The sequence below is a fragment of the Suricata suricatta genome, chromosome 10, assembly GCF_006229205.1.
Source record: "Suricata suricatta isolate VVHF042 chromosome 10, meerkat_22Aug2017_6uvM2_HiC, whole genome shotgun sequence".
NCBI classification, from domain to species: Eukaryota; Metazoa; Chordata; class Mammalia; order Carnivora; family Herpestidae; genus Suricata; species Suricata suricatta.
Genome location: NC_043709.1, coordinates 37,638,187 through 37,663,579, shown reverse-complemented (window position 1 = coordinate 37,663,579; position 25,393 = coordinate 37,638,187). Strand labels below are relative to the sequence as shown.

Here is a 25,393-nt window from a genome sequence, read left to right as displayed (position 1 = left end):
CTTTTAAAGTTTGGGACTAACAGGGGCCCCTGGGTGGCTCAGAGGCTGGAGACTGCTTCAGATTCTGTGTCTGCCTCTATCTCTCTCAAAAATAAACATTAAAAAATTTTAAAGTTTAGGGCTAACATATTCTATTATGCATGTGCTATTGATGAAGAACTGGGCTATAAAAGGTACGATATACTCTAGAAAAGACTTACACCTTCAGTGAGATGCGAATAGTTCCCCTGTCTATCATTAACAACCCCTACAGTCATGAGTGACAAAAATATAACAAAAATCCTAGTCCGTGCATATATGTGTGTGTGTTCTTTCTGTTCTTCAAGTTTCCTACACTATTATACAACAGTTATATGCTTTAACTTAATCTAAATCGTAAAGCATAGATCATCCAAAGTCTCTTTTATCGTAATTTGAGACAGCCCCAGAACAACAGAATGACAAACATTTCCACTTAGTCTTTCCTTCTTCTACAATTTGTCATGACTACCTATGTTTTCCCCCTAATCATCTTTTCTTAAATTTTACATTTACCTAGGATTAAGTATTTGAGCATTTGGGTTTTTTGTTTGTGTATGTGTTGTTGTTTTCTTCCAATGACCTACAAAATATTTCTAAAAGGATTTTCAAGGAAATGAGAATGATCATGTTGTTATAAGTCCTGTTGCTCAGATCTCCCGAAAAATCCCCCGTCTCCACCTCTGCCTCCTTTCCCGTGGCCAGGGTTTATGTCCCTCCCCTTCTCCAGTGATGGCAACAGTCTCCTGAAGCTGGGTCCCCTAGGCTCCTGCTTGACCTTCTCTCTTGCAGTCTACACACTACTGCTGATGGGATCCTCCTGAAGCAAAAATCTCCTGTGTAAACCTTTAATTGGCTTAAATTAGCTTCTCGCTGCCTTCATGATGAAATCCAAATTCCTTAGAATGCTCTACAAGCCCCTTCACAACCAGGCCTGCCTCCCCAAATACCATCACTCACCCATTCCTCATTTACCTATGCACCACCCGTTGCTTTTGTGAGCATCAGCCCTCAGCATCCGACCTAGAGAATTTCTAATACTTTCTCTAAAATGATGCCTCTCAAGCCTGCATATCCATTTGACTCTCCTGAGGGTCTTGTCAAGATAGAGATTCTGCTTCCACAGGGCTAGGAGGGGCGTGAGGTGCTGCACTTCTAACGAGACCCCAGGTAATGCTGAGGCCGCTCAAAATGCACGTTGACAAGCCTCAAAAATGTTACTCTGTGCGCCCTCCCTCTGTGAAAAAAGCTCTTCTCTAGGAGGCTGATCTGCACAAAACTTCCTCTTTCCAAAATTTTTTAAAAATATTTATATTTATGAGAGAGAGAGAGCACGAGTAGGAAAGGGCAGAGAGGGGGCAGAAGAGCTAAAGCAAGCTCCATGCTGTCAGCACAGAGCCTGACACGGGGCTGAAACCTACAAACCGTGAGATCATGACCTGAGCCAAAGCCAAAGGCGCAACTGTATGAGCCACCCAGGTGCCCCCACTCTTTCCTAATTTTATAACTTGTATATAGGATGCACAGATTATCTTCTTTGTTTAAAGTTTATTTATTCATTTTGAGAGAGAGAAAGAAAAGAGAGAGAGAGAGAAAGCGAGGGAGAAAGAACACAAGCAGGAGAGGGGAAGAGAGAAAAAAAGAAAAGAGAGAATTCCAAACAGGCTCTGTGCTGTCAGTGCAGAGTAGAACACGGGGCCCGATCCCATGAATCCTGAGGCCATTACCTGAGCTGAAATCAAGCGCTTAGACCACTGAGCCACCCAGGTGCCCCTCCAGATTGCCTTGTACGTCTCACACTCTACTATAAGGTTTTGGTCACATGTCTGCCCCTCTAACCTCCTGTGGATCATCTAAAGGCTGGAATGGTGATTCTCGCTTCCTTGTATTCCCAACATTAACTTTGGAGCCAAATGTATAGGCATTTTATAAAAGTAATTTTGAATAGGAATTAGCGAAGATCTTTAAAGCAGCCCCCGGACGCCGTCTGACAAGGTATTGTTAAAGATGTCTTTGCTGGATGGAAGGTTAAATACTTAGCTCTCAAATTCATGTATTTTTTTATGTTACTACCATTATCTCCAGTGAGATGGAGGAGAGGAGGCCTAGGACTACTTGATTTCTATTCTTTTAACCAGCGTGTAAGTCTAGAGGCTGACTGAGGCTTTGCAGAGCCCAGGCCTGTTGGATGGTACAGGAAACTGATGGTCTCTGCGGCCTTGTGGATGAGCCCTCCAGGGCCACGCTCACACCCCACTCCCCTACCTCTGCCGCAGAGCACAGCCCTACTTGTTTCCGAACACTTGGCCTTGCACAAAAGAATGAAGGAAAGCGAGAGCATGAAGAACATGGTGTCCAGGCAAGAAGTGGCGCATCAGAGACATCTGCAGGTCTGAGTAGGGAGAACTGGTGGAAACAAACAACTGCCCAAGCTTGCCTCCATCGTGTCACAAGCAGGACAGGATGGGCCAGCCGTAACCATCCCAGCTGCCGGGAACCCACGGCCCTGGGGGCTGGTCAACGGTGCGTGAGGGGCACCAAGGCAGCAGGTGCAGCGCAGTGGTTCTCAATGCTGCACGTGCATTCGAATCACCTGGGAAGTGATGGTTACACAGTATGGACACCAGAGCAGCCCCCCGCCCCACATCAACAATTCAGAATCTCTGGGGGCAAGGCAAACGTTTGTAAAATTCGCCAGTGATGGTAATGTGAAACCGGAGTTGACAACTACTGATAGGGGTATCACCTCATTGGATGCTATAAGTCCCCTCTGCCTGCCTCAAAAGTATATGTCTAGCCTCAGCTTAAGTACCCAACAAGTGGCCTCCAAGTCTTAAATCCATGACAGGTCACATAAAACTAGCCTGGGGTGTTTTGCCTTTTCCCTCATGCAGCATGCATAAATGATTCTATAACAGAATTTCTTTCTTTGCACCCCTATCTCTCATCACACAGTTTCTACTAAGAAATTGGTACATTGATGGGCGCTTGGGTGGCTCAGTCAGCTAAGCATCCAACGTCAGCTCAAGTCAGGATCGAACCCCCCCATCGGGCTCTCCTGTCAGCATGGACCCGCTTCAGATCCTCTGTCCCCTGCTCTCTGCATCTCCCCTGCTCACACTTTGTCTCTCTGAAAAATAAATAAACATAAAAAAAAATAGAGCGATAAAAGAAATCGGTATATTGAGAGAAAATGTGACCCATGGAAAGAAGCTGAATTCATTTGGAAAAGAAAATTCCAAATCAGCTTGATACCTTTTCTTAATAATGAGTCTTACTAATGTGCCTTCCTTCTATCTTCCTCCTCCCATACCCTCTCCCACAAGTGCCTCAGTCAGACTGCTGAGCTCACAGCATCAGATGGGAGGTCAGGTAGGGTCACACTGGCTGGAGCTGAACGAACAATGCAGAAGTTTCACGACAATGGGATTCAGTTTCTTTCAGGAGCACAGGCTCCTTCAGTGTTAGTTTTCATGCTGCCAGATGGGAAGGGCGCGGCACTAGACACATGGCAGGAACTTTATAAATCTTAGTTGAATTTGAGTCAGAGCTCCTCAAGTTTTTTTAATAAAACACCTCAGGCCTTTTAAGTGTAATATAGTGAATATTCATAATGAATAATAAGTATCATATACAAATACACAAAAGAATTCAAGCATAACATATAATCATAATAACTTGTGTGCCCTTCCCTATCATGTCATATAATTCCCAAGCCTACTGTTTTATGCTTATCCTATGTTTGCTTTTAGTACATACACACGGTTTTGGTTTCATTTTAAGTTATGTAAATAGCATTATACTCTATATACTTTGTGTATTCACAAACTTTATGTAAATATTATGTATCCTTATGCAACTTGTCTCTACATATTACATTCTTGAGATGTATCCATGTTGATTAATGTAAACTTGTTACTTTGTAATTGCTGTATGGCATTCCATGGTAGGAGTATACCCCAACTGATGTTTACAGCTTTTTGTTGATGGATATTTAGGTGGTTTCCAATTTCCTGCTGTCATAAACAATGCAACAAGAAGCATTCCTATACATATCTCCGTATGCAAATGTGGGAGAGTATCCCCAGGATACCTACACAGCCATGGGGGTGCTGGGATGTAGGGAATGCATGACTTCCGCTTTTCTGGACATTCCCTAATAAATACCCCTGGAGAATATGAGTGTTCCTATTGCTGACGTTCTTGTCAACACTGATGTTAATTTAAATGTTCACCCAATTTTAATTGGTGTGTTTTCCCCTAAAATTCCTGTAGAGGGCAGCATATCCCGGTATTACTTCTTAGGATGCGTTCCCGGTTACTGGTCCCTCCTTTCTTTACTCCTTGAATTCCCTTGACCTACTCCTCAACCCGCTCCTACCTCAGTCAACTCCCTGGCGGTAGCTTACAAGGCCAGACAAATATAACACTATTTGAAAGTTGAAAGCTCCCTCCCACTTTTGATTCCACATTGCTAGCACATTTCTGTCCTCTGACAGGATGGGAGGGGAAGAAAGACAAGTAAGTCAGTCTTGAATTAAAATACTTTTTCCAGTTCAAAGTAGCGTAAGAGAAGATGTGAGTAGACAGCAAAGCCTTCCACCATTCTGAAGCTGTGGCATGTAACCTAATTAGAAGGTACTGCACACGGTCAGAAGGTGCTTATGTAAACTGGAGGAAGACTGAGAAGAAGGGAAAGGTATTGCAAAGCAGTGGAGGCCTTGTTTTTCTTCTAGAATAGAAGATATTTACTCCTTGGCCTTCTCAGTTACATTGATCCTGGCTCCCAAAGGAAGAAAAACAGTGTTCAGTTTCTCAACACCTCCTCAAATCTCTCTTTTTTGCACTGAGTTGAAGTCCTGCCCTATCCAGAGTTCCGTGGTGGGAAGGAGGCCTTCAAAGATGCATTCCTTTCAACAAAGCAGATACGAAATTAAGTTGTGCTTAGGGATTTCAGATGGCTGCTTTAGAAGGGAATTTATTGTTAGGATTTTCAAAGTGGCCCTATGAGTACCTCTCTGCTAGAAGTACTTTTTCCTTCCCAAAACTAAGTTTTAAGATTTCAATATTTTTAAATGAATGAATGAATGATAAAATTTTATTGCTGTCCTTGAGACAGAAAGTAGGCAAATAAATACAATTTGCTTTTGATTGCTTTTTTGTTTTTAAATCTTTTCCCTTACCAGTATCATAGATCAAATTTTCTCCAAATGGAATCTGTTGAATACTCTTTCAGCAAGATTTTTTAACTTTTATTTTTATTAATTTTTAAGTAAGTTCTACACCCAATGTGGGGCTTGAACTCATGACCCCAAGATCAAGTCTCATGCTCTGCTGACTGAGCCAGCCAGGCAGCCCATCAGTAACATACATTTCAGTGGAAATGCTGAGTTAAAGCATGTTTTTTAAAAGAAAATCAGGTGTCTCTAATACAAAATGTCTCAGTCATTTATATGCTGATGTGTTTTTATAAATGTGTAAGGCTAGACTTTCAGTGATTCTGTGTTTCTAAGTGAACTGACCAGTTTTCCCTTTTCATGGAACACCTGACAGGATTAGAGTTAAAAAGATACACTTTGAAAAGTGCTACGATGGGTATTCTAAGGTTGGCTACACCCTAGTCATTGAGCACAGAAATTCACAAGACCCATCCATATGGCATCCTTGACTGTAGTCCTTTGCTGATAGAATGTCTGTCTTGCCATGCTTGCCACGCTTGCTGTCACTCCTGTGCTGTTATTGTGGACATATTTGAGACCAAGCTAATTTTTACTCCCTTGTCTGTGACTTTTTCTTCTGCTTCAATGCCTGAAGAATGTGTTCTTGAATTACAATTAATCAGGAATATGTGTGTAGGGTTAAGCACTGTGTTATTAATATTTCCTAGAACACGGTATATTCTTTCAATCTATAAATGTTGTTATTCTTTGTCTTTAGTGAAATTTCCTCATATGATATTTGTGAATACTTTCCCTGTTTTGTGTATTGGATTCTCTTCTTCAGGGACATTAATTTTACTGATGTCATGTGCTTTGGAAGTAAAATCTATTATTTTCTAATTCCTCTGCTGCCCTTCTGTTTACAAGCCTTTCCTCTAGCTCAGTGATTTTATTTGCAGCCATGTTTATTTTGTCCCTTGCTACGTCACCGTTCTTATTTGTTCTATAATATTGCTTTGTCTTCAACTTCCTTAATTCTGGAAGCTTATTGTTGTTCTATCATCTTTGAGCTCATATTTTTCTGAGTTCGTGTTCTCATTATCTTGATTCATAACACGAAGCACTTCTGAGGAATTTTGTTTTGTTCTTTGGGTTATGTTTTCTTTAAGAGTGAGGGTTTTATCATTCTTTTGCATGCTATGTTCCTTTCTTTTAAGGGTTGACTGGTTTTGTTTGTTTTTATTAGGGAGCGTTGCCTTAGCATATTTGGATATTTGCCACTGCCCCCCACCCCATCTCGTTCATACCTGAATAGCTCTATCCAGACCTCTTTGTTCTGATCTAGCGTAGATGTATTCTCCTTGACTCCATTTACATTGACTCTAATATGTTTTCCCCCGAGCTATGGTTTGAGAACATGGTACAGAATACAATCTACTTTACTGCAGATTGATGGAGAGGGTAGAAAAGGGAAGGGGGAAGCTCTGTGGAAGCTATATGACATGTGTCTGATTAGAACTCCTGGGTACTGCTTACTCTTCTGGGATTTGATAGGTGTTCTGAAGTAAGTTTTAACCCCTCCCTTTAACTGGGACTCACATCTACTCTGAAAGGTTTTTTTTTTTTTTTGCGTGGGGAGGGGCGCAATCATTCAACTAATTTTTATTGCGTACTGATTCTTTACTAGGTACTATTCTAATCAAGACACTGGAAATATAGCTGTGTGAACAAATAAAACTAGAAAATATACAGATATACTCTTTCTCATGAGTTTATATTCATTGTGGTATCTTTACTGGTACAATGTAGTATTCAAAAGAAGCACCTTCTGCCCAATAGCCATTCCAACTACTCCTCATTCAAAAGACAGGAAAATGGGTGAATGAGGGTAGTCATTCAGTGTAATTCAGTCTAGATTTGAGGGCAATAATGAAGTCTTAAGATTCATCAATTCAGCAGTAAAGATTCAGAGGGGCTGGGAGGAAAGTCAAGGTCAGGAGCTGTACTCTGTCACTCCAGACTCTTTTCTTTCCTTGGTCAGCATTTTGTATGCACGTGTACATGCTCACGTTTTGTTTGGGTGTCCATAATATTAAGTTGCACCCCTTGTCTTATTTGGTTGGAGGTGAGGAAGCTAGTGTTTCTTGTCGGCATTCATTTCTTTATTTGTAAGACAGAGAAGATCCTGCTTTAACTCTATCACCTTTAGCTAACAGCCTCAACTAGTCCTTTTAACTCTAATTAAACATCCTACCTATGCTCTGCAAATAAGGGCCTTGGGAATTAATCAAGTTCTTTAACACACACATAAAAAAGCAGAAAGCTGAAGTGGTTTGGCTGGATTGTGTGCCAGGTTCTCTTCACTGAAAAACATAGTAGTTCAAGGACTACTTCTAAGAAGTCATTTAGTCTTATCCCTGGACACTGAAAGATGGACTCCCTCATATCTAAAGAAAGAAATTTTTCAGAAGAGTTCTTCAATTTCATGATACTTTATGCTCGCAATTGCTTCTGTAGTCCCATGAGAATCTGCTCTCTCTTGACTGTGTCAAACACCTCTTCAGATAGCAGCAGGTAGAGACAAATGTGAGAATCAATGCCTATCCCCAGATCTCTACCAAGTTATGAGCTTCCAGGTTAGCATTAGAAATGCTGAAGTCCTTGATATATTTGCCTAACCTAAGGCATAAAAGAAATAACCAAAAACTTTGGTCTTTTATTATATACAGTAAAAGACTAAGCATTACCTACAAAAGTCTCCCAAACGATACTTAATTTAGATTGTGACAAGGATATTTGATAAATACGTACTTATAAGGGAATTTTAATGGCACTAGATTGCATCTTCTTGTGTTACTACCATGCCGTTAATGTGATTTCCCCCAACCAGAATTGTAATCCTCAACCAGTTGCCTTGAAAGTTGGTTACCATGGAGATGATTATCAGCGTTATGATGACCTATTTCGAGGAATTTCTGCAGTGCCAGAAAACAAATAACCATTGAGAATGCCTTACAAATGAATGATGCTCTTTCCTGAAAGTGCCTTTACAAACAAATGCCATAGATATAGTGTGTGAGTGCGTGTGTATGTGTGAGTGTGTGTGTATGTGCATGTGTGAGTGGTATAGATTTGCTCACAATTAGACTTTGCAAAGGATTTTGTGAACCAGCAGTTGTCTTTAAGCACTCCAAGGGTAAAAGTGGCATACAGACAACAGCAGGTATAAGCATATAGACAACTTTCGTCCCCCACAATTAGAAGAGCACGGCCAAGGTTGTATTGACCTCTTGGCAGTGATAACAGGGCTTCCATATGTATGGTTTCTTTTTCTTGCTCAGCCTCTGCTTTTTGAGGATTTTCTAGGGGTGCTAGAGTTTGGTTGACAGGTGATTGGTGCAGATTGATTTTTATAAACCAACTGATTGGCCATTAATAGTTCCTAAATAAACTGTGACTCTTTGATAGCTATTTTGACATCCTCAGAATTATGCCACGAAGTCTACACTCTGAGCTCCATTTGGTCTCCCAGTTTTCTGTGAAACTTGTGCTGGTGACTGTATGCAAATCTGGATTTTTAAGTTTTTAAGTTTCAGTGTTTTTCATTAATCAGTATGCTGTCCATTGCTATTTCAGTGGTTGTCTTTTTGTTTGTTTGTTTGTTTTGGCTTGGCTTTGTAGAGAAATTGTTGGTACTACTTTAATATGTACCTGTAAAAATTCCAACTGATAAATACTAAACCCTTAGTATGATCAAAGAATCGGCAAAACAATAAAAGCCAAGCATTACCCCAAATAGGACAGTCAGACCGAATTTCCTCCTCCCAACCCAAAAGAATTATGTTTTATGTCATTTTCATGCTTGTTGTTAGGTTTTCCAGTGAACTCCTTTTCCTACTCTCATCTCTCACTCGTTTAACTTACTCCAAGGTAAAAGAAAGGTGTCCGTATTTTCCACCATATTCTCATATTATCCACCAAAGTGCGGGACATATAATAAAACTTTAACAAACCTGATGCATCATGTAATTTGCCCTCCAAGAACTTTCCCTTAAGCCATGCTTTCCAACTCAGTGTTCATCTGTTCACGTTCACAATGGCCTTCCAGCAAAATTATGTAGGAATCTCTTTCTTTAAAACCACATACAGTGACTCTGTTTTCCACAGAGCATCTTGAGTCAAGGTCAGTTAACTCATTTGGGCTCTATTCTCAATTTCAGTAGCACAGAGCCGTCCTTATGCCTGAAATCACATTGCTCTGAACTAAGGGCAAATATCAAATTCATATGAGTTACCTCACTAAACTCTTTACACTGGTCTGACTGCCACATAGAAATTCTATTGTAAGAAAATGTTCTGTCATTTGACTAAATGTGTTATATTTATAATGGATAATATATTTATGCTGGATGATATGTATTTCTTTTTCAACATTTTTGGGAGGGAAATGCACTGATATTTTAATTAATTTCTAGCACAATCTCTCGGCTCCAAAGAATCTAGGGCAATATATCCAAATTGATTTTCCAAATGTTGACTTCTGTCCATCTAACAGAGGTTTACAGAACAGACTACCTAAAAAGCATTGATGTCACTTGCTGGCATATGGCCTTTAACTCATATGTACAGTTTCTTGAAAGAGACACTGAAAACACAGAGGGCTTTTTTCCCCCATTTAATCAGAGTCCATAAATGGTAGCTTTTCTTAGAATATGACATCTGCCCTCTTATTCATTTAGTCAATAAGATATTTAACTGTCCCTTTAAGATGGCCTTCAGATAAAGTGTAAGTTGTGAGTTGTTTGAAGTATATTCACATCAAACACTGCTTGGTAAAAATTAACCCTTCTGAAACTAGACTTGGAATCTTAATCATCCAGAATATTTCCAACGAGACTTAAAATCAGTCCTCTGGCTCTGTACAACAATTCCTCTAAATTAATTCACTATGAATTCTCTTAGGCGGATTTTTCAAGGCAAATCATGAGCTTGCTTTAGAATAGTCCTCTGTGTCTAATCTTCACTCCTAGAGATGACAGTACTTAGAATTTAGTACTAGCAACCCTTTCACCCTGAAGCTAAACTGGGAAGAATGAGAACAGAATGTTCTAACCTCATCCATACCACAGGCAGTTATTCAAGGAAAAAAACATATTTCATAGCCTTTTGCTAGATAAACTTGCTTTACAAATAGGGCACAATCTTCTGAAGAATGATGTGGGCTAGCTTTTCTCCAAAAAGTTTCCAAAGCTTTACTCCCTCTGCTCTAAGAAAAGTCAGCTCCTTAACTGCTGGCAATCCAGTGCAAACCATTTTATTAACTGACTACAATGATAATTGCTGGTGATTTTTGTCCAGGTCTATTCAGTCTAGAGCAGTGCCTCGTAGAGTGTTTCTGATGAGAAACTCGGGGAAAGGGTCTGGGGTAAATGATCTGTTTTCGCTGAGTCCCTTTTACCATTCTTTTAGTGGGATCTAGTCAGCCTTCATGACGATTATAAAAGGTGAAGTTGCTTTAAAATGGAGAGTCAAAGGGGCACCTGGGTGGCTCAGTCGGTTAAGCACCTAACTCTTGTTATAGCTCAGGTGATGATCTCATGGTTTGTGGGTATCAGTCCTGCATAGGGGTCTGTGCTGACAGCAAGGAGCCTGCTTGGGATTCTCTCTGCCCTCTCTTTCTCTCTCTCTCTCTTTCTCTTTCAGCATAAATAAACATTAACCATTTTTTAATAAAATAAAAACTAAAAGAGGTGTGGAGCAGGGGCATGAGGAGGAGGCCTCCTAGGCATGAAACCCCAATGCGGGGGAGGGCACTCAGCATATTCAACAAGCTGAAAGGACAGGGTGGCTGAAGCAGAGACAGCATGGAGGAGGGGTATCCTGAGAGACGAAACTGGAGAGGCAGGTATGAGACATCATTCAGGGTCCAACAGTCTAGTTAAGGAACAAGAACACTTAATTTACATGTAATTCCTGGATCGAAAACCATATAAGCAGCCCCCGTTGCACAGTGTACGGTGTAGCATTGGCAAAGTCTGTGAATGTTGAATTAAGATGGATGTTCAAAGTCACAGGACTTCTAGGACAACTAATATTAATTGTGTGATCGTGAACCAATTACTCTCAGGTTCCTCAGCTGTAAAACAGACCCACCTCTCGAGGTGGTCATGAAGAATAAATGACATAAATGGAAGAGAGTCAATGGTACAGTGCCTGCTAAGAGCTATTTAAAAACTGGAAGGAATATGCAGTACAGAACAAATAAACAAAGTACAAAAAACAGAAACAAAATCATAAGTAAAGAGAACAGACTGATGGTTGCCAGAGGTGAGGGGTTGGAGGGAGGGTGAAATAGGCAAAGGGATTAAGAGGCACAAGCTTTGGGACACTTGGCTGGCTCAGTTAGTAGACTATGTGACCCTTCATCTCGGGATCATGAGTTCAAGTGCCATACTGGGAGCAGGGGTTACTTAAACAAAAACGAGGTACAAGCTTCCAGTTATAAAATAAACAAGTCACGGGGATGAAAAGTGCAGCACAGGGAATGTAGTCAACAATAGTGCAATAACCTTGTACGGTAACAAATCGTAACTACACTTTCTGTGCTGAACATTAGAAATACATAGAACTGTCAAATCATTGTATTGTATGCCTGAAAGTAACATAACATTGTGTACCAACTACACTTCAATTAAAATTAAAAAAAAAAAAAAGAATGTGCAATACATCCCTTTGATGTGGGCAAGAAGGGACCCTGCTCTAGAATCCAGAGGGTAGCAGGCCGCAGTCTGGTCCTCCCCTAACTGCACTTCCAAGGGATGAAGTCCACAAGAGCAATAAAACATAGTATCTGGAGGCTGCATCTAACTCTGCATTCTGGACCAGGCTCTCCGCACCTGAGACCCAAGGCTCCCCGTGAAAATGACCCCAAGTTGATTCACATCTGAAGATGTTTTTCCCCCAAGTCTGACCATCTAAACGCTGGTGCATACCACATAGCTAAAGGGTAGCTAAGGGGCAGAATGGGGACTGGTGAATAAAGCCTGGCCACGCCAGCCGGGGCATCCACATGTGTGGGGGTGAACTGGACAGTGCACATTGTTGCTTCAGAAGACAGGGGCACAGGGCAGCCTAGGGGCGTACTCTCCCACACTGCCAGCTTCTGTTGCAGAACCCCAAAGAGTATGAGAATTCTCACTTTAAATGTGGGTTTCCTGGTCATTTATGAATGTCTATCTCTTAAAATATCAGAATAGAAAACACACACTTTTAAGTTTGTATTTCCATTAGAACTCTCAATACTTTAGACGTACAGTAATATTGACTTGCATTTGTAGTCTTAACCTGGGCTCTGCAGATGCTACAGGCAGGGCTAATCCTCCAAGTTATATAATTCTGCATATCACACAAAATTCCATTTCATTTAAGCCATCTTAAAATGTATGGATTGCCTATTTACGAAAATCACATTAGGTTAGCCATGAAATGCCATTATCCGCAGAAAGACTGGAAAAGCTCCAAGGAAAAAACAAACTCAAAGAAAGACAGTCCATCTAGTGACCTCTTTCCCTCTCTATGTAAGCATTAATGCTATGGAAATATTGGATTTATGTCTTATGAAATTGTACATCTATACGTGGAGGTGTAGGAGAAGAAGGCATGGGAGCTGGTGATTTTTACTATTAACAAAAGGTCAGTTCTCTCTGTGTAACATTTGTTTGGGCTCCTTAAAGGTAGAGGCTTGAATAAAAAACTAAGCATTTCCAACTGAGTGAGAGGTGTTTGTCTGCTCCGAAGTCCGCTTACCGTCATTGCTGTGCCAATCATTTAGCAAGAAAACAGACACTGTCTTATGTTATCTTTCCTACTACAAAAATACATCAGTTGGCTTAAACTTAACTCAGAAATGTATGTTTTCTCTTTCCAACCCAACTGTAAGCTCTTTGAAGGACAAACTGGCTTCTATAGTTTTCTGTATCCCCTCACAGTCCTCCCTAAGGATTGTTCAATAGATATTTATGCGTTCCTGATTTGTTCAGTCATTTAGCAATATTTACTGGATCCCTACCATGTGCCGGACTCTTTGTCAAGCAGGATACAGGATAGAATGGGATCCTGGCTGACAGAGAAATACCTGGTAATTATAGGCACTCAGTATGTGAGTAACTGAGTGAATAAGTGAATGAAAGAACAAATGAATGAATGAATTTCTTGGCTAAGGAATAATACCAAGAAAAATGGAATAACCATTCATCTTAAGCCAAAAGTCATCAGGGTGAAATATGTCAGCCTATGGAATATCTGTGATTCAAGAAAATGGAAAACTGGGAAAAACAAGACCAGACCTATTCTTTGTACCTCTGGGCTATCTCTATGGCCGTGTAGTATATGCCTCTAAAATCTTGCAGAGACTTAAAGCCTTTCATTGCAACCAAATCTTCAATATAAAGAATTTAACCAACTCTAACACCCCAACTCTCATGTTTCCCAGATTTAGGGAGGAAGTATCTTAGGTGATGTCAGTGTGAGTTTTTACTGAGATTTGAAATACTGACATGTGGTGACTGACTTTTCAAAAATTTGCTTTATAAAAAGCTGTAAAAGCACCACAGAATTGTATCACCTCATGACATTTTCCTATACGTGGTATACTACTGAAGTCATAGCTTATTTTTATTTTCTCTTTACAGTATTGTATGAGAACCCGATTACCATGGTAGAAGTGGGTCTCTCCTGCCAGCTCCCTATCTTCTTGATCGGCAGAGCACCAGCTGATTTCAAATAGCTTCACAGCTTTATGAAAGAGACCCATCTTTGGCTACCAATAAACCAAAATGAAATACCTTTCTCAATAAAAAAGGGAAATCAACATTCAAACAGAGAAATTTAATAACAAGACAACCAGGTTGCTCAAAGGTTTTTTTTTTTTGAAAGGACATGCATTATTCATACCATAAAATCTCAAACCAAAGGTGGAATGTATGAGTTATCAATAATATTATGAGTCTTAAAATCATTATCTCTTTGTCTAATGGGGGAACAAAAGCAGCATCATTAAGCCTCCTCTAGGGCCACACAGGCTCAACAATGTCACTTAAAGGCAGGAATGAGGACAACAAGAGGAAAGAAACCCTCCTGAAAACATTAATGTATTCTCTTTTGCAAGCAGAGAAAGCAGCACTGAGACAGTTCCAGCTAAGGCACAGAAGGGCCATTCCCTCAATTACTGGGAAATATACCCACACACTTGGCAAGTTCTAGAAACAGTTCAAAATGAAGACCTGGAAAGAGATTCCTCCACTCCATCTGGAAACATTTCCAAATCTCTCCCTTAATTATTGTAAGGCAGTCTTGGTCCATAAACTTTCTTTCTTTCTTTTGCTAATGTTTATTTATTTTTGAGAGATAGAGAGTGAGCGGGGTAAGGGCAGAGAAAGACGGAGACACAGAATCCAAAGCAGGCTCCAGGCTCTGAGCTGTCAGCACAGAGTCCATCACAGGGCTCGAACCCATGAACCTTGATATCATGACCTGAGCCAAAGTGAGACGCTTAAGAGACTCATTCACTCAGGCACCCTGGTCCATAAACTTTCTAATGCTCAGACGGCAAAATGTTTAGAAGACACAGACAGTATTGGGGTGTTTTTTTTTTAGTGTTTATTTTTGAGAGAGAGACAGAGCATGAGCAGGGTAGGGACAGAGAGAGAGCGAGACACAGAATCAGAAGAAGGTTCCAGGCTCTGAGCTCAGCACAGAGCTCAACACGGAGCTAAAACTCCCCAGCTGTGAGAGTATGACCTGAGCCTACGTCAGATGCTTAACTAACTGCACCATCCAGGCGCCCAATAAGACACATTTTAAAGCAAGTATGTGCAAGAGATGGGGAGTTAGTGAGAGCAAAATTGATTCTGGCTAAATCAACCCGAGAACTAAGTGAGACTGAGTTAACCTCACTGCAGACCACTAACTCTATTTAGTCATATTATACGTAAGATGTTCTCACATTGTTTTCACTTTCTACTCATGTTGAATTGCTAGGAAACGACCTCTACGTGGAGAAGGAGCAAGATCCACTTGTCATATTCTGTGTGCTTAGAAGTCCTGGCAATGTTGCCAAGTAGCAATATTACTGATGCTGCCTTGTCAAGTACAAATGTCTAATAGTGAGAAGGGAGAGTGGGAGAAAGGAGAAGGAAGGAAGGAAGGAAGATAGATAGATGTCACGAGTGACCTTTCATCTGGCAAAAATATGAGGCAATGTCCAAATCTCCCGAAAAGAAAAAAAGTCAAGTCAAATTTGCCGTTTGCAATTTTGTTTGCTTTACTGAATCCTTTGACTGTTTTTGTTCATCAGTTCATACAAACAGTTTGTACTTGGTCATTCCACTAACCTCTCTGGAGTCATCCAGAAAGAATCAAATATAATTACTATCACTCCTGCTCTCATGTGTCTGCCCTTCCCTGAAAGTACAGGGAAAAGAGGGGTGAATTATAGATGAAGAATTTTACTTCAAAAACCAAAGACAAAAGACTTAGATTTTGCAAATACAATATACTCCTTCCTCTACTAAGTGCAGAGCTCAAACCCCCACTCTGCTCTTTTGCACGTCCACACACGTGCCACATCGGTGAGATCGGTCTTCACTGTGTCCCCCACTTTGGGGGCACACACGCCTACATTTTTAACCAAGAGGCTGGCAGTCGTGTACATCCACTTGGCGACGTGAGAAATGATGGCTGGATTCGGTGGCTTCCTCCATTGCGCCCCAAAATGTTTTCCATTTAATTCACAATGGCAGTTTGCATTTATATTTTTTGTCTCCTCAAAGCCCTTTGCCACCATTAAAGAACTAAATCAGCTTATGCTATTTTATGGTCTGTCTCATTAAAATGAAGCTGATTTCCTCCGTGGCAGTCACTTATCTAAGTTGTTTTCTTCTAGCAAACACTGCGCGTAACTAATGTAAATTCATTTTTAAACTGTGTGCTCACATGGAAAATTTCTCCACAATATATTTTTAACACTACATCTTTATATAACATTACAGGGCTCATTTTAAACTAGAAGGCACATAAGCTCCTCAGTGTAGTCCTTCTCTAAGTACTTGCAAATTACTTATAAAAACCCCCTCAAGTAACTGCCACTGACGGAAATGGCTCTGTGAACCCTATTACTATTTAATTATTTGTATACTATTAAATGATTGGCTGACCAATAAAATACGCTTACTCAATAAGCACACGAGGAAAAGCTGCAGTTGGCAAAGAAACTCTCCTGATTCTGCATGGTTTAACTCTGCTGTCTCTGCTCCAGCTGGACCCCTTCTACCAGTGCCCATGGCTCATTCCTAGGAATTGGATCTCAAGTGGGGAGATAATGGCTCTCTGCCAAGGAGTGTAGGCACAATTCCAAATTTAGACAGAGATGGGATCCCCGAGATCCTCGGTTGAATAATTGTTGGTTGGTTGGTTGCCTCCCAATTTCTACTTTCCACTCTTGGTAAGAGCCTTCTAATTCCTGTCTGAAGAATCACCATATATTTTGAGCACTGTGCTTACAAGAGACCTTTTGGCTCTCTTTATTGGTTTGGGGACGGATACATGACCCAGGACTAAGCCAACATGGCTCATCACATTCCCTTTGCCACAGGGACTAATAGAGTAGATATTTCATCTTTGTTAGATGAGTGTGGTTGGACTTTTCCTGGGAATTCTGACATAGACTCTCTCTTTCCTCAGATGGTATAGTGTGATGATGTAAGCCTTGTGAGCTAGTAAAGTCATTCACATCCTTATGAGAAGAGTCCAGGATGTCTTTGGGAGGCCACCACGTGAAATCTGAGGATAACATCACCAAACACATGGTAGTGATACAGGCAACCCGGGAACCTGCTCATATTATTGAATCTGTTAGTTAGGGAAGAGGCTGAAGTACTGTAACAAAAGGATTCCAAAACACAGTGGCTCAAAAAGATAGAATTTTTGTTTGAAATTCTTTATCTCCCACATGTGTGTATGTAGGTGAGTGGCCAACACTGGTAGGTAGGTAATTTGGGGCTGTGGCTCTTCTAGGAATGCAGGATCTTCCTAGCCCGTTGCCCTGTCCCACTGGAGTACTGTTTTCATATTCCAAGGAAAAAGCTGTTTTTACTGCCCTCCCACCACATCCATGTTTCAGTTGCCAGAAAAAGAATGGAAGAATGGAGGACGTGAAGCTTATGTGAAGGCACGCGCTATCAATTTGGCTCTACTGACATCAGGGGCCTGATAATTCTTTACTGTTGAGGGCATTAAACATCGTAGGATGTTTAATGAAATCCCCAGCCTCTACGCCCTCAATGCCCATATCACCTCATCTCCAAATTATGACCATCAAAAATGTCTCCAGACATTGCCAAGTGTCTGAGGGATAAAACAGCCCCCCTTTGAGAACCACCAGTTTAAGGACGTGCTGTGGAGTTAACACTCACCACTTGTATTTACTTCCAGTCGCCAGAGGTTAGGCATTTGGTCATACTGAGCTGCAAGAGAGTGCGGGAGAAATACTTCCAGCCGAACGAGGTGATGCCCAGGTACAACTTCAGGAATTCTACTGCTGAAAAGTAGGGTGGAAGGGATTTTAGGAGACAACTAACAATCTTTGCCACCCAGCCCTACTTCTGGACTTTTCCATCACATAAGTCAGTAAGTTACCTTTACAATTTACACCATTTTGAAATGGGTTTTAAGTCACTTGAAATTCAGAACCCTAACTGATACAAGTGTTACTTTTCCTCATCCAACACTCTAAGCTGAAATTTGGTGATTATCCAGAGAAAAAAAGGATAAAAGGAATAATGCTCCAAGTTGAAATTTGGTGATTATCCAGAGAAAAAAAAGGATAAAAGGAATAATGCTCCAAGTTCCTCAGAAGCCAGATACTGGCTCGGAGGGATTGAACAAAACAGCTGAGATGAGGCTATTTCTTATCACAAGAAGTCTTTGGCGAACGTGGAAAGGCCATAGTCACAAGGGCCCACGGTTGCTCTGATAGTTAGGAAAGAAGACAGTATAATTACACAAAATTGTCCAAATGAAAACTGCAGGCATCTTACATTATCTGGCTTTGAACTGCTACTCTCTAGTTCTCATTGTAAATACAAAAAGCCTTCAGTGGCTCTTTGATATCTCACACAAAAGGATCAATGCTTACAGCCAGCTGTTTTGCAATTTTATTTCCATGGAGTTGGCATAATTTGACAATAGGACTGCCTAAGGGGAGCAGGGGGTGACGATGTGCCAGGGTGTTGGGGGGGGGTCTGGAATAGTAATGGAAGGACCTCCTGCGTTACAGGTCTCCCCAAAGTTCGTCTGGAAGCCAACAGTTCTGAATTCAAAACAAATTTTCCCATAGGAATATTGTTTTTGTGTTATTTGCTTACCACAGAAGTTCTCCAACACTGGAAAAGAAACAAATATGTATTTTGCAAAACTACAAAAGAAAATGATACAGGGCAAAGAAAGGTTTGTCTGAAGGTTCTGACTGAGAAAATCATCAGTAAAATCTTCAGGGAAGGGGTGACTTTTAAACCAAACTTAAGATGGGAAGAGAGAAAGAAAGGGCATCTCAGGCTAAAGGACAGCCAGTTCAAAGACATGGCATTTTAAATTCTCTGTTAGCAATAGTGCGTATTGACCATGAGTATGGCATAGAGTTTGTGGAAATAATAAGTTAGGACGGGGCTGTGAAGGTCACGACAGAGTTTCAATTTTTTTAGTTGGCAAGCCACGAAAGATTTTTAACAGGGGAATGGTGTGATCAAATATACTTTTAACAAGTATATGAATAGTGTGGAAATCAGGGCAAGATCACAAGAGACATTGGATTTCTGATCTTGAGATGTGACAAGAAATTAGAAAGAGGGCACCAACCAGAGAGACACTGTGAGGGTAAATTGGCAGGATATGGTGGCTAACTGTTCATAGGGAGCAGAGAAGAAGGAATCAGAGATGGCCCCAACTTCTCTAACTTTTTGGTCCACGAGGCTGGAATCACAGCACAAGAACAGGCTTCAAGGGGAGGGGATGAGTCCGGTAGGCATCTGTCTGAAGGAGGACAGGTGAGGTGGTGTGGCCGGATAGTACAGCATTTAGGCTGCACTTATGTTTCTGCAAAGCTTGTCCATTGTATCCCCATGATTAAAGGAAAACCACATTGAATTTTATACTTGCTTCCGAAGTCTTTCCCCAAGACTGCTCTCTATCCTTTTTGGGGAACATTCCTCTACATACTAAAACTATGCCAGTGACACCAGTGTTGGTGAAGATACTGCATTCCAGTGCCTGAATCTGTGGCCAGAAACTTTGCTTAAACAGGGGTAGCAAAAATACTGGAAGCATAAGATTGCGCTATAGGATGTCTGAGAAAAGCAGGGTAGCAAAGACTCCTATTCAATGTGTGTTACAATAGTATCAAATGTGATTAAAGCATGAAATACATTCTCGAGAGTCTTGGGGGTAAAGAGAAGGAAACAAGGGGAAAAAGGAAGGACCAGCTCATGCTCAAAGGGAAAAGAACCATGGAACAAGGGAAGTTTGATGGGAAGTATGCTATCTTAGTCTGCTCAGACTGCTGGAACAGAAAGGGCACCCAGTCAGAATAGCATAGGTTGAGCTGCTTAAACAACAAACATTTATTTCTCACAGTTTTGGAGCTGGAAGTCTGAGAATAGGAGTCAAGCATAGTCAAGTTCTTGGTGAGGGCTCTTTTCCTAGTTTACAACTTTCTTCTCATTGTATCCTCACATGGCACTTAGTCCATAAAAAGTGCCCTAACATTGTCAACTAAGATGGTATTGAAAATTGCCTGGAAGAGAGAGAACTGGAGTTTCCTTTTTTAAAAAAATTGTTTTAACATTTATTTATTTTTGAGAGACAGAGTGAGACAGGGCACAAGCAGGGGAGGGGCAGAGAGGAGGGAGACACAGAATCCACAGCAGGCCCCAGGCTCTGAGCTGTCAGCACAGAGCCCTATGTGGGGCACGAACTCACAGACCGCGAGATCATGACCTGAGCTGAAGTCGGCCGCTTAACCAATTGAGCCACCCAGGCACCCCTAGGGTTTCCTTTTGATTGCCATACCCAAACTGCCCATTTCTACCCCCTCCACAGATAATTCATCAAAGCAACCAAGTCTTTGTACAGCATGGTGGGTGGTAGAGAAGGACAGTAGTTTGAACAGCAGTAAAAAGGGACATTTATGTGTCATCACCATCCTCCTTACTCCTTGACAGAAAGAGGATGTGAGATTCAGTATATCCAGGGTGTAGAAGACAGAGGTGAGTAGGATGGGATACAATGCCTCAAGGACTCCTTCCAGTTAATGTAAATAGTCTTCCACTCAAAATTAATGCCTAAATAGGGGCAAAAAGCACAAGAAGATTGGCACTAGGCCATAGGCTGTTCACCTCGTGAATGATAATATTTCAGAAGAGGCTGCCTCACTGGCAGAGCTGCAGAACTTCCCTTGCACCTTCAGAACTGTTCATGAGTTGGAAAGGACCAAGGGATCACAGAACCAGTCAAAGAAGACCCATGCCCTGAAAATGGCCACTGAGACCAAAGCACTCATCTGGACCCCCTCCTGGGACCCTCTGCCCGCCTTTCACACAGTGAAGTCAGTGCTTTCAAGTCTCCCCTGTCTTCGAGGTGGCGTAAATACACAGCTTAGCAGATTGTACCATTGTAGTTTTAACACCAGGATTTCCTATCCCTCACTCTGGAGAGGACAGACTGAAAACAAGAAAGTAGGAGTTCTAAGCCTAGGTGGAAACAAGAAAGAAGAAATTGGACTATAAAATTCTCTCATGATAGAAAGGAGTTAACGGAAAAACTACGGAAGGAGGTGTAGATGTCCCCTCCTTCCAGGTAATACCTGTAGGTATTATTCCATCCGCAACAACAGCAATGAGTCTCAAAGCTGAGGGCTTGCTTCCTCTCCCTGATTTCCTCATTTTCGGCACCATAAGGAACATAGATACTTCATATGCCCAAGTGTATCATCCTTCACTGGCCTCAGTGTCTGGAAAGAAAGCTCAATAAATCACAGTTTTGACTCACACTGTCCTAGAGCCTCCTGAAAAGTTTCCACTGAGAACTCTCAAATTTAACGTTTCAGCTCTGTGTAATTTGATCTATTGAGTTCAGGACCAGGAGAAAAGTGTATGGGATGTAGTATTAGTAGTTGCCTACTAATTCTAATAGACCAGTTGCTCAGAGTGCGTATGCTTCTTCCAGAAATCAGGCACACGGGGCAGCTCGGCATACTTCTGCAGCAAGTAGTGCAATGGTGAGCACCAACTTAGCAAGGCTGGGAAGAGTCTGATACCTAGATGCTGATGTAGATGTCAGCCCTTCCACAAAACTATAAGAATTAAGAATTAAGTGGTGTTGGGAACATATTTGAAGCATCTTCCACACAGGGACTCAATTTAATGTTCACAACCCTGTGAACTAGGTATCATCCTTCCCACCACTTTACATTGAAGGAAGTATGACACCAGGAGGCCAAATAACTTGTCCAAGACCACACAGCCAGTAGCAGAGCCAAGATTCAGAACGTCAGTCTGGCTCCAGAGTTTGTACCTGTAAATACGAAACTAAATTGTCTCTCCAACACGTCACAAAGAGCAGTAGGCTCTGAGTTGGAAGACCCAAGTTTGAGTTCTCAGGGGAAAAACAATCAGCCTTCAGGAGCCCCAGTCTCTTCACTGTGATTGTTGTAAGGCTTTTAAGAGAGATGATACAATTTTTAAAGCTATATATAATCTTAAAGTGCTTTATAAATATAAAGGAACATTATTATATTAAACTTTGTGATGGAACGTACTTTAAAAATCATTCTCAGCTAGCATTGCATCCATTTTCACTAATTTTATCATGGACCCTAAAACAGTCATACCTAACTAAGTAATCTTCTGATTATATGCTCTAGGTTAACTTTTTTTTTTTTAATTAAAAAGACTTAAGCTTTTTGAAGGCTTTTGTTTTGAAGAACAGAGTAATCATTTTTAGAAGCTTGGAAAAAATATCAATTTTTCCCCCAAGAGATCACTTCTTAGACCTATTTAAATTTGAGTCTCATCCTCAAACCTCCCTAGATAAACAACAGAATCCTCTCTACAACTCTGGTTGTTGTATTAGTCTTCAACCCCTGCCGTGATAAATCACAACAAACTTCATTTTTAAAATGTCACATGGTTATTATCTTTTAATTCGGTAAGTTACAGCCTGACACAGGTCTCACTGGGCTAAAACCAAAGTGTCAGTAGGGCTGCATTCCTTTCTGGAGGCTCCAGGCAAGAATCCATTCCTGGCCTTGTCCAGCATCTAGAGGCCACCTGCATTCCATAGCTTGTGCCCCCTTCTCCATCTGCAAAGCGAGCAACGTCACAAGCCTCTGACCCTTGTGTCTCATGGTGACCACAACCAGGAAAGGTTCTCTGTTTCTAAGGACTCATGTGATTAGACTGGGCCCTCTTGGATAATCTAGGATAATCTTCTAGTCTCAAGATCCTTAGCCTTAACCACATTTGCAAAGTTCCTTTTGCCATATAAGGTAAATGTTCCCAGGCTCTGGGGATCAGGATGTGGACATCTGTTTGAAGGAGCTATTAGGCCTGCCTGTCATAATGGGTGAACTTTAACAAAATAAAACCCCAGTTTTGTCAATGTATAAAAGTTTGAAAGTGATTGCATTGCAGTGTCCTGAAAAGCCTCTAAGCCATAACAGCTACTCTGATAGAAAAGAAAGAGGTAAAGTTCAGTTAGGTTGACTTCAGACGAAATGAAAACCTGACAAGTGGTGAGTGAAGGGCAGCAATGCCACATCGATGACAAAACCAAATGACAGACCTCCAAATTATCCAAAATGAGGTGACAAATCTGAACTTTCTGTACCTGCAGTTTATTATTGGGAAAGGAGAACCTTCTTTCTGATCCCAGTCTATCATTTTCCAGAACTGCAAGCTGACACTCAGATACTACTAGAGACTAAATCGACATTAGAAAAGAGACTTTCCTTTCTACCAAAGTTAGAAAAGTAAAAAGGCCCTACCCGTTTTTCAAAGATAAATTAAACAAGTAAAGTGTCCCAAGTTCTGCATGTGTAGCCCGGTTTTGTAGCTTGCATGTTTTTCCATGCCATTTCCACGTTTACAAAAACCTAGTGGGCATCCCTCCCACACGGTGTCCAGCAGTTGTATTCAGAAAAAGCAATAGCAACATTAGTGAATCTCCTTACAGCATATTTTATCATTTCCATAAAACCATGGCCTGTTGTGTAATGACCAGAACTTGTAAGCTACCAAGAAACTCTGAATCACAAGGATTTGCTTTGTGGAGGAGCCCCTGAAACAAACAAATTTAATTATAAACAGTCCTACTTTGCAGGAGAGGTGAACCTTAGTGTAAAAAATACGTGCATCCTTAAAGCATGGGTGTGACTCATAGTTAGTTGACTAATGGCCTTCCATTTAGAAGACTCATTCATAGTTACGGAGACAGGAGCAAAATCTAGATCCCAGAAGAAGTGACTAATTTGCTCATCAAGAGATTAGGGCCATCTCCAAAGGGACCAGAATTCAGGACAAGACTTTAGTGCAAATCAGAGGACACTTAAGAAATCAAGCCAATCAAGGAGTGAATGGCAGTGGAGAAGACTGGAGAAAATGGAGATGCAATCTAAGACTTCACATGGCTGAACCAAGATGGTCAAATGTGTCCACCTTGAATACTAATGTATCAGACTTAGGCAGTCAAGACTTACCCTGGCATAAAAGTTGATAAAAATAAAAAAGATCTCTAACAATATATAGAATGTGAGAAAATATTTGCAAACTATAGATAAGGGCTAATATCCAAAATATTTAAGGAACTCATGCTTCATATCAAAATAATTATCTGGTTAGAAATGGACACAGAATATAAATAAACATTTTTCCAGAGAAGACATACAAGCAGCCAGCAAGGACATGGAAAGATGCTCAGGGAGACTCAAATCAAAACCATACAGAGAGATCCCCTCACACCTCTGAGAAGGGCTATTATCAAAATGATAAAAGATAATAAAGTTCTTGCTAGGATGTGGAGAAAAGGGAAGCTTTGTGCACTGTTGGTGGGAATGCAAACTGGTACAGCCACTATGGAAATAGCATGGAGCTTCCTTAAAAAATTAAAAATTGAACTACCATATGATCCAGCAATCCTATTTCTAGACATACACTTAAGGGAAATAATACCACAGTCTCAAAGAGAAATCTGCACCCAACATTCGCTGCAGCCAAGATGTGGAAACAACGTGAGTACCCACTGAATGAATGAAAATATATAAAATATACATTTATGTAAAAAGAAAATATTCTAAATATTACCAATTCTAATTATTTTTTCTTTTTTTTCTGAGAGAGAGAGCACACACGCAGAGAAGTCGGGGGTGGGGGAACAGAATCTTAAGCAGGCTCCATGTTCAGCACAAAGCCCAATGCAGGGCTCTATCCCTGACCCTGGGATCATGACCTAAACCAAAATCAAGAGTCAGACACTCAGCCAACTGAGCCACCCAGGTACCCCATTAATTCTAATTATTATTAATATTATTCTAAACAATATCCTAAAATAAAAATATTATAAATATATAACATTATTCAGCCATAAAAAAAAGAAAGAAGTCCTGCCATTTGCAACAACATGGATGGACCTTGAGGGCATTGTGTTAAATGGAATAAGTCAGACAGAAAGACAAATCCCACATTACCTCACTTATAATGGAATCTATTATTTTAAAAATATCAAAACTATAGGAAACAGAGTGGGATGGTGGTTGCCAGCCTAGGGGATGAGAGGAATGAGGACATGTTGGTCAAAGGATACGGATTTATAAGATGAATAGGTTCTGGAGACCTAGCATTTCGCACGGTAACTACAGCTGGCAATGCTGTATTGTAGAACTGAAAATTTCTAAAGAGCGTAGAGTCCAAATGTTCTCACTACTAAAAAATTGTAATTATGTGAGGTGACAGATGCATTAGCTAACCTTATTGTGGTATTCACTTCACAATACATAAGTATATAAAATCATCACATTGCACATCTTAAACTTACACGGTGTTTTGTGTCAGTTATATCTCAATAAAGCTGAATGGGATGGTACAGGGGTGGAGATCAGACCTCTGAGTTAC

At 40.8% G+C, this 25,393-nt stretch overlaps 1 protein-coding gene and 1 long non-coding RNA gene across 4 annotated transcripts in view; one reads left to right on the top strand and one right to left on the bottom strand.

Annotated features, from left to right (window-relative positions):
• The window catches only part of SYT1 (synaptotagmin 1), a 533,656-nt gene that overhangs the window by 497,865 nt on the left and 10,398 nt on the right, over positions 1 to 25,393 (top strand). The gene's annotated exons all lie outside the window — the stretch shown is intronic.
• Positions 16,827 to 21,205, bottom strand: LOC115304660. Its single transcript, XR_003914543.1, has 3 exons — positions 21,091 to 21,205; positions 17,648 to 17,772; positions 16,827 to 17,015 (listed from the first exon to the last, which is right to left on the bottom strand). It is a non-coding gene; the product is annotated as an uncharacterized LOC115304660 (long non-coding RNA).